Genomic DNA, 10,875 nt, shown 5'->3' on the forward strand with positions numbered 1-10,875 from the left:
TTTTTTTGTTGCTCGGCATTGCCATCATTTCCTTTATTCTCCCTCATTCGCTTTTTTTCCTCCTTTAGGTTTGTTTGGATCACGCTCATTTCCCAATCAATGTCCTACAAAAATAGGTTAGGATGCACCGTGACTCACTTCAAAGGTGAAGCTCTAAGGTGGTATCAATAGCATGAGCAATGCCATGAAACACCCACTTGGTATGAGTTCAAAATTGAACTTTTAAAAAGATTTGGACCATCTCCCTATGTTAATCAAAACATAGAGATAAAAAAAATTAAAGCAAAAGAGGTCCATCGAAGATTACCAAGTAGAATTAGAGGACCTTAGCACCATGTGAGGAGATTGGTCTAAACCCACTTCGTAGGCGTATTCATAAGAGAAAATTAGGGTTGAGCTTATGTCTCTTGACCCTCAGATATTAGAGGAGTGTTTTTTAAATGCTCGAGTTATGAAAAAGCACATGAAAAAGACCATGTTTGTAAAGAAGCCTAGTCGACCCTCTAATAAACCGAGAACCCATATCCTAAGCAAAGAAGAGGGTGCCAAGGCCATTTTCTATTCTCTCATCAAAACCAAGTTCATTAGCAAGACCCAAATGGCGGATACGCACAACAAGGGGCAATGCTACAACTGCAATGAAAAATGAACTCTCAGGCACAAGTGTAAAGTCCTTACATTGTTCGTAGGGTGCGAAAGCAAGGATGAGAGTGAAGAAGAACAAACTAATACCATGGGCGAAAGAGACGAGTAAATAGAACAAGGACATGGAATCTCTTACCATGCCCTTGCTGGTATGCCCATTCTGAATTTCATGAAGGTATGTGCATCAACAACAAGTGTAAGTGTTTATTGATCATAATGACACTATAGAAATGGAAGGCCTACTTACTCGAGGGCACTTCATGAATGGAAGCAAAAAATCAATATCCTTACTTTTGAAACTTGTCATATTGAGAACGCACCAGTTAAGAAGTTCAACTACTATCATCGAAGGAAGTATGAAAGACTCTTGCCTAGTGGACTAGGCAATTCTCAAGGGAGAGGGGATGATACAAATCCAATTTTTGAAGATATAGATCCAAATCCAAAAATCAAAGTGAATGAACTAGTGGGGCCCACTCATGGGACGACTCCTCCTAAAGTTGGACTTCAAGGCTTAGTGAGACCCACATAAATGGTGCCTCCCCTATTTCTAGAACTCAAGGAAGGACGTGCAAGATAGTTTATGAAGCCCCTAAAGATGCAAGAAAGTGGACCAAAGAGCTGCTCTATTTCCAAGATACAAGAATCCAAAAAATAAACGGATCCAAGGGATTAACTAGAAATACCCCAACTCTTAGAAGGTTTAATCTAGAAATAGGCCTACATTTACAATGTTTTGGTAACTTGTGTAAGGATTTATGAGCCTCTCTTGGTCTATATATAGGACTTGTTTCTTGGCTTAAAAAAATAAAATTTGAATTAAATCTTTCCTCTCTCTCTCATCCCCCTCCCCCCCTCTCTCTTGGGCTCTCTATGCCCTGCTCCTTTCTCTCTCTATCTCAAGGGATGGTCCCTCTCTAATTCATTTTATTGTGATCTAGTAGGCTGAGCTCACTAAGTGAACTAAGGTTGCTACCAAGGTCTACTCAATCGATGTGGTCAAACTGAGTCCCTGACGGTCTTATTCTCTCCAAGCCAAACCCTGGTGAACCCTATTATGGATCCTGAACCGGATCAGTGTTCGATACGGCCCTTTTCAGGACTAGTTTAGAACCATTTTTTATCGGTTCCTTTGAGTTTTTTACCAGTTTCGAGATGTAGAGACCCTATTTTCATGAATCTATAAAAATATAGGGATTTTTTCTTTTGATTGTAGGGTTTTATGAGCTTTGGTTCATGTTTTGCACCAGTTTATTAGGTTCAAAACCGGTTTAGACTCTTGGATAACTGGTTCAGAGTCGTTTCAGACCGGTTCCAACTTGAAGACCCCAGGTTTTACCCATATGAGCTTGCTTTTGTTATTTTTTATGTCAATTCATGTGTTTTATGTTGGTCAAGTTATGCATGATGTCATATGGTGCATTTGCAAGAGTCCAATAATTTCATAGATATTGATGATGATCTATTCACCTTTGCAGAAGCCATTAGAAGTAAAAGATCAACACATTGGATCAATGTCATGAAAGAAGAGCTTAACTCTATGAAAAGAACCAAGTGTGATATCTTGTATCTTGACTTAATGAAGTTAGACCTATTGGTTGTAAGTGGGTCTATAAGACCAAAATAAATTTTAAAGGTCATGTGGAGAGGTACAAGGCTAGGCTTGTTGCAAAAGGTTTAATACAGATAGAGGGCATTGATTATAATTGAACTTTTTTTTCTGTCTTAACTTAGGAATCGTTGAAAATAATTATATCGCTCGAAGCTCATTTTGATTTAGAGCTACATTATATGGATGCGAAAACTGCCTTCCTAAATTGAGATCTGGATAAGGAGATATAGATGCAACAACATTCTGGTTTCAGTATAGATGATTCAAATCATTTGGTTTGCAAATTGAAGAAGTCAATTTATGGAGTTAAACAGGCCTCCCTCTAGTGGTATAAGAAGTTCAATCAGATAATTATGAAGTTTGGATTCACTAAAAATATTGTTGATCAGTGTATTTACATCAAGACTAGTGGGAGTAAGTTCATAATTTTGGTTTTATATGTTGACAATATTCTTCTTGCAACTAATGGTTTGAGTCTACTACATAAAATAAAAGATTTTCTTTCCTCTCATTTCAATATGAAAGACATGGGTGAGGCCACTTATGTCTTTGGAATCGAGATCCATCGTGACAGAACTAAGGGTGTCATTGGCTTCTCTCAAAAAACCTATATCCTTAAGGTTATTAAAAAATATAGGATGGAGAATTGCTTTCCTAGTTTGACACTCATAGTGAAAGGGGACAAACTGAGCTTAAAGGATTGTCCTCAGGATGATATTGCAAAGACTCAGATGATAGTTGTCCCATATGCTTTGACAGTTGGGAGTTTGCAGTATGCGCAGACATGTACTCGACCTAATATAGTGTTTGCTATTGGAATGCTTCATAAATATCAGTCAAATTCAAGCATTGTGTATTGGAAGATAGCGAAGAAGGTCATGCACTATTTACAAGGAATGAAAGACTATATGTTGACCTACAGAAAAACTGACTACCTAAAGGTTGTTGGATACTCTAATACAGACTTAGGAGGGTGTATTGATAGTAAAAAATCTACTACTAGATACATTTTTCTACTAGTGGGTGGTGTTGTCTCATAGAGAAGTGAAAAGTAGTCTACCACTGCTGCTCATACCATGGAGGAAGAATTTATTGCTCTATACAAGACTTTGTCATAGACCATTTGGATAATAAACTTTATTATAGGTCTTGGTATTGTGGACTCTATTGAGAGACCACTAAAGATCTTTTGTGATAATGAAACAACTGTGTCTTTTTCAAATAACAAGAGCTCAACCCCGTGTCGACACATGAAGTTAAAATATTTTTTTGTTGAAGAAATGACTGAGAATCATCTGATATGTATTAATACAATTGGGATGAAGGAAATGACTGCGGATCCCATGACTAAAGGGCTATCACCAAGATTATATTCCCAACATGTAAATGGGATGGGTCTTTTTTATTACTTCTGATATATGACAATACATTATGTGATTATATTTGTGTATATGAATTTGATTATCTATGACTTTGTGTATTGTTGATTTTGCATAAAGAATCTCTTATATGAGTTAGAGAGAATAACAAAATAAAATATGGGGATGTTCGACTGAAGCTAAATTGTATAACTCACATTTAAAAGCCTTTGATCCTAGGACGACTAGTGGATTTTTTATTGGTTATCCAGAAAGGTCAAAGGGCTTTAGGTTTTATTGTTCATCTCATACACTATAGATAATGAAAACAGATAAAGTGAGATTTCTGAAAAATTATTCTATTGGGATAGACGTATCTCTAAATATTGATTTTGAAGAAATATAGGATTCAAGTTTCACACCTGTGAAGGAGAAAGACCTAGTTTTTCCTGTTATTGTCCATTTGGATAATGTCAGAAAAGGTCTGATCAATGAACATCAATCCCAAATAGAGCCAGTTGTTGATGAGGACATACAACAACATAATACAAAAGTTCATTTTGAACCACCTGTAACACCTGTATGGAGGTCTATGAAGACCAAAAACTCTACTATCCATCCAAACTATATGGAGTATTTGCAAGAGTCTAATAATTTTATAAACATTGATGATGATTCATTCACCTTTGCAAAAACCATTAAAAGTGAAAGATCAACATATTGGATCAATGTTATAAAAGAAGAGTGTGACTCTATAGCACAGAACCAAGTATGAGATCTTGTACATTGACCTGATGGAGTTACACCTGTTGGTTGTAAGTGAGTCTATAAGACTAAAACAGACTCTAAAGGTCAAGTGAAAAGGTACAAGGCTAGGCTTCTTGCAAAAGGTTTCACACAAATAGAGGGTACTGATTATAATAAGACTTTTTCTTTTGTTTCAACTAAGGAATCATTGAGGATAATCATGGCTCTCGTAGCTCATTTTGATTTAGAGCTATATTAAATGAATATGAAAATTGCCTTCCTGAATGGGGATCTAAAAGAGGAGGTATATATGCAACAACATTCTGGTTTCAGTGTAGATGACTTGAATAATCCAGTTTGCAAATTGAAAAAGTTAATTTATGAACTTAAACAGGCTTCTTGCTAGTGCTATAAAAAGTTTAATGAGGTAATTATGAACTTTGGATTCACTAAAAACATTGTTGATCTATACATTTACATAAAGTCTAGTGGAAGTAAGTTCATAATTTTGGTTTTATATGTTGACAATATTCTTCTTGCAACTAATGATTTGAGTCTATTACATGAGACAAAAGATTTTCTTTCCTCTCATTTCGATATGAAGGACATGAGTGAAGCCACATATGTCATTAGAATCGATATCCATCATGACATAACTAAGGGTATTTTTGGCCTCTCTAAGAAATCCTATATCCTTAAGGTTCTTAAAAGATATGGGATAAAGAATTATTCTTCTGGTTTGACACTCATAGTGAAAGGGGATAAATTGAGCTTAAAGGATTGTCTTTAGGATGATAATAAAAAGGCTCAAATGACAATTGTCTCATATGCTTCAGCGGTTGGGAGTTTGCAGTACGCACAGGCCTGCATACGACCTAATATAGCATTTGTTGTGAGAATGCTTGGTAGATATCAGTCAAATCCAAGCATTGTACACTGAAAGACAGCGAAGAAGGTCATGCGCTATTTACAAGAAGAAACAGAGGACTACATGTTGACCTATAGAAAAGTTTACCACCTAGAGGTTTATACAACTTTTTTAATAAATTATTTTAAAAATATATTTTCAGTAAAAATGTTTATGCAAACCATGCATCAAATAATAAAAACTGGTTCACACTAGTTGTGAAGTCCGGGTCAAACTCAGAAAATGGAGAAAAATACATTGTATTTCACAGAAAAGCTAAACTACTCTTTATTGCCTTGAAAATAAAAATAATTAACTAAATAATAGTGCGGCCTCCTGCAGAGGGCTTTAAACAAATAAAAATAAATAGTTTTATTACCGACCCAAATTAAATAATAAAATAAAAAAAATCCTAATCTAAAATAAAGAGAAAAACAATCTTCAATGCTTGAGTTTCTTGTCCCTTCTTGGTCTTCAGCGGTTATGATCTTTTTTTTTTCATCAATCTCTTTTCTATTTCTATTTCCTGAATGGCTCTTTGAGGGCCTCAAAGGCCTTTTGAAAAGACCTTTTAGGGATCTTTGAAGACTCTTTGAGGGTACTTTTGAGGGCTCACCACACGTCCAAAAACTTTTCTACAAAACAAAAATACAAAACACATAGCAAAGACATGGAAAAATTGCTTCTAAAACTAAGATTAGTCAATCAAGACAAGAATCAAGATTCTAACAAACTATTCTAACCAACTAATTAATATGTAATCAAGAAATAAACTAACATATAACAAATAAACTGAATAACAAACCATGCAACAACTAACTACTTAAAACACATATAAAACTAACTACTTAATCTTGAACAATAAAAAAGTGAAAATAAATTAATCAATCTAATAATGTGAACTAATCAAATAATGAACTAATCAAATAATGAACTAATTACTAAGTAAATAAAACATGAACTGCATTAACTAAAGGCAATCTAACTAAACATGAATTAAACTAAAACAAATTGGTTAATGCTAAACCAAGAAAAAAAACTTGGACTAAAATTGATTATTTGACAATCTAATCAAATGCAACTACTAAAGCAAATTCTAGGTAAATAACTTTGAAGACAAGTGAACGTAAAACCACTTAAGAAAGACTATGTTAACTTAATCAATCTAAACTTGATATGAACAACTAAATAAAATTGAATGCATTAATTCATGAATAGCCGAAACTATATGTCAAAATCAGGTTAATACACTTTCCAACTAAACCATTAAATAAGATAGCATGCTGAATTGAATAAATTAACTAATCACTACTAAACAATTGAAGTCTATCTAAAACAATCTAATGAAACACGACATGTTGAATCACATTAGCTAAGCAACACATAATACCTAAATTCTACTAAATGCTATTTTGGATCACAATTAACGTCACATTGATATACGTTCTTCTGACCTACAAGTGATATGTGTGAACCATGCAGCTTGTTGAACGTCCAAAATTTTATTTTTCTATGAGTACAGGTTGTTCTAGCCGACCGATTTGCTAATCTAATCAAAAATCTGTTGATTGCTGAAACAACACTAATTGTTAAATCTGGAAAGGTGCTACTCAGCGTAGGTCAATAATAACGCTAGATCAGAACTTTGCACTGAAATGTGTGATCAAGAAAACCACTAAAACATGAGTTATCAATCTGATCAACACGACTCTGATTGATTACCGGCTAAAGGCCATGATGCACAGATCACACAATATACGGTGGGTGTTCTTATCAAGATTCAGAAAACACACAGACTGTGTGATTCACCAATCACATAGATTGTATTTTTCTATTGACATTTCTGTGCCAAGTGTGATAGAAACTAGAGTGACAAATCATTAAAACTATGAAGCAAACAATAAATAACGATCTGCTAACTATGCAAAAACAAAATACTGCTTATTCTATTCTAGACGCAATACCGACAATAATCATGTTCTTTAGTATTCTAGGATTAAAAAAAACAAAACTACATGCAAAACTACAAAGAAATGAGGGAGAATAAGCAAATCTCATAATTCACCTTCGATGGAGGGGTTGAGAAGAAGAAACAACTTTTTCACTTATCGCAAACACCTCTTCGACGAAAGAGAACGAAGATACCGATAAAGATAGGGGCAAGAAGAAGAAGAGAAGAGAAAGAAGAAGAGAGGAAGAAGAAGAAAAAAGAAGGAAGAAACCAGTATAGAAGAAGAGGGAAGAGAGGCAGAGAGGGGCGTCAACTCTAGAGGGGAAAAAACGTGTTTCTCCTCTCAAAATTTTCTTTTTATAGTTGACAATTAGGTTTTTAGAGATTATTTCAAAAAGAATTTGATGAGTTTTTTATATTTTTAATATTTTTAAAAGACCTCTCTTTCAAAAAAATAATTTTTAAAAACTTAATTATTCTCTCCAAATTACTCTAAAAAGACTCAATTTGATCAAATTACAATTTGATGAAAAACTATGAAAACCTTTGCAAACAATCATTTTTAAACATTTATTGCACATGATCATGCATGAAAATTTATGAAATTATGCATGATCAGAGGTCATTGGATACTCTGATGCAGACTTAAGAGGATGTCTCGATAGTAAAAAATTTACTATTGGATACATCTTCCTATTAACAGGTGGTGTCGTCTCATGGAGAAGTAAAAAACAGTCTATAACTGTTACTCATACCATGTAGGCGGAATTTATTGCTCTATACGAGATTTTGTCTCAGACCATTTGGATAAGAAACTTCATTACGGATCTTGGTATTATAGACTTTATTGGGAGACCACTAAAGATTTTTTGTGAGAATGAAGCAACCATGTCCTCATCTGATATGTATTGATATAATTGGGATGAAGAAAATGACAATGGATCCTCTTACTAAAGGGTTACACTGAGATTGTATTCCCAACATGTAAAGGGGATGAGTATTTTTTATTTCTTCTGATGTATGATAATACATTATATGTGATCACATTTGTGAAAATGAATTGGTTCTCTATGTTTTTATGTATTATTGATTTTGCATAAAGGATCTCTCATATGGTTAGAGAGAATAACAGAATAACAATATTAATGAGATTGTGTATTGCTGATTTTACATAAATGATCTCTTATATGGTTAGAGAGAATAACATAATAACAATATTAAAGGACCAATAGAATGGGTTAGAGATCAACTTATTCATAAAGGTAATCTTAACATGCTAAAGCATTGATAATGAATTGTATTGTATTACATAAAAATATGACATTTCATAAAAAGGTGTCCATCTCTATGACTCATGATTTATTCTTGTGATACATGATAGCATGTGAATCCACATGAAGAATTAAATCGAGATAACAGTATAAAACTCGATTAGTATACTTTTAAGTGTCAATGAGTCAAGTAAGAGAATGATGGACATTACGGGTCTGAGTTCAACCCATAAGGTGACCTGGTTTGACACAATTAGTAGGTTGTTCAAAGGAAAGTTAGTGGACAATTAGTGGGGTGAGAGTTACGTGAATGTGGAGATACCACATTCACGTAACCACCCCCTATCTCCCATTATATAAGAGGGATTGGGTTGTATGAATGATGAGAGTCATCAGCCCAAATCTTCATTGCCCACATTTAGGAAATTCTCTTTTGGGTTAAGGGTCATGCTAACCATCGACCTAAAGCCTGGGCTCATCATGGGCATCGACAAGTTGAGGAGAATGCCGAGCACCCGCACGTCGCTTCTTGACATCTACTGATACACATTTGCATTTCAGCTTTGACTTTGTGAATACACCAACATGCAAGACTTATGGTCTCACTGAGAAAACAGCTCAACCTTGGTTCATGGAAAGAGTATCCATAACAGCCAGGAATGGTTTTGGACTAATAGCATTCTCAGCTTCAAAGTTTTTCACCCCAGAACGTGAGAAACAGACCCTCTTTCGTATGAAAATGGGCAGCTTTTCTACATGGTCTGAAAGACCATATGAGGCCCGTGCATTAAATGCAAAACCACCGTTTTCATATGAAAACAGGGCCATACCTCCTCCCTTGGGGAAGCAGTTGCTCACACAAGGGCGAGTTTCACATGAAACCCACTTCCCGAGGGGATACTTGCAACAACGGGATCATAGTAACCACAAGGAAAAGAAGATACGTTGAAAGAACAAAAGAATCTGTCATTTATCATGTTAGTCTAAGTTTAGATGAGTCGCAAAATAGATTCAAGTGGTTTGGTTAACAAGGTGAAGTCATTCATGAATCCGGGCAGGAACTATAACCCTGAGCAAGTTCACTGGGTCGCATCTTATTTAACCCGGAGCAATGCACCAATCCAATGAATCCAGGCAGGAACTAGAACTCTGACCACGTTCACTGAGTCACATCTTGTTTAACCCAGAGCAATGCAATAGACACAACTGAGAGAAAGAGAGATTCAAGAAAACAAGCACATAGATAAACATAAGATTTCCATGGTTTAGCCAAAAGCTTACTTCCACAGGCGGTGGAGAAGCAGAGATTTTCGGAAGCAGATCAGGTCATGCTGAACATGAGCGTTTTTGTTCATGCCAATGTCAGTGGCCATCCGATTTGCATTTTAAAAAGCTCAAAAGTCAACAAAATCAGGTGGCATTCATCCAAAATGCAAATAGGCGGCCACGATGTCGGCATGATAAAAAAACGCTCATGTTCAGCATGACCTGATCTGCTTTCAAGATTTTCACTGTCAAAGAGGATTACAAAAGGTAGATGACGCTCTTATCTCACGGAAAACCATAAAGCCACCCAAAATGCCGAAACTCACAAAAAGAAGTTGCTTCAACAAAAAACCCTAAAAGGGTATTTATAGGGTCTTTTACAAATAGATCAGTTAGAAAGTTGTACAGCCGAATAAACACAACTGAGAGAGAAAGAGAGAGATTCAAGAAAACAATCACAGATAAACATAAGATTTACTTGATTTAGCCAAAAACCTACTTCCACGGGCGGTGGAGAAGGAGAGATTTTCACTGTGAAAAAGAAGGATTACACAAAGTAGATGAAGGCTCAAAGTAGACTACGGCTCTTATCTCACAGAAAACCCTAAAGCCACCCAGAACACCGAAACTCATTGCTTCAACAAGAAACCCTAAAAGAGTATTTATAGGGCCCAGTGTTGTGAAAAGCGTTGAGGCGTAACGAGGCGCTCCACCAAAAACCAAGGCGTAACGCGTAAGCCTCAAATTTTTTTTTTGAAAACTTAAAAAAAATTATAAAAAATATCTAAAAATACAAATAAATAAAAAATTACTTTATTGATTAAATAACAATCAATAAGAAATACAAAATCTCAAATAAGTACTAAAAAATATGAGATTAACATATAAAAGTAACTAAAAACTAATTACATAACTGAAAAATATATGAGATTAACCAAAAAAAGTTAAAATACACTAATAAACTGATTAAATAACTAAAATAACTGGAAAAAATATGAGATTAACCTACAAAAGTTAAAATATATGAGATTATTCTAAAAAATATGAGATTAACATATAAAAGTGACTAAAAAATGATTACATAACTGAAAAACACATGAGATTAACCAATAAAAGAT

The sequence above is a fragment of the Nuphar pumila genome, chromosome 6, assembly GCF_984573655.1.
Source record: "Nuphar pumila chromosome 6, dmNupPumi1.hap1.1, whole genome shotgun sequence".
Lineage (NCBI taxonomy): Eukaryota > Viridiplantae > Streptophyta > Magnoliopsida > Nymphaeales > Nymphaeaceae > Nuphar > Nuphar pumila.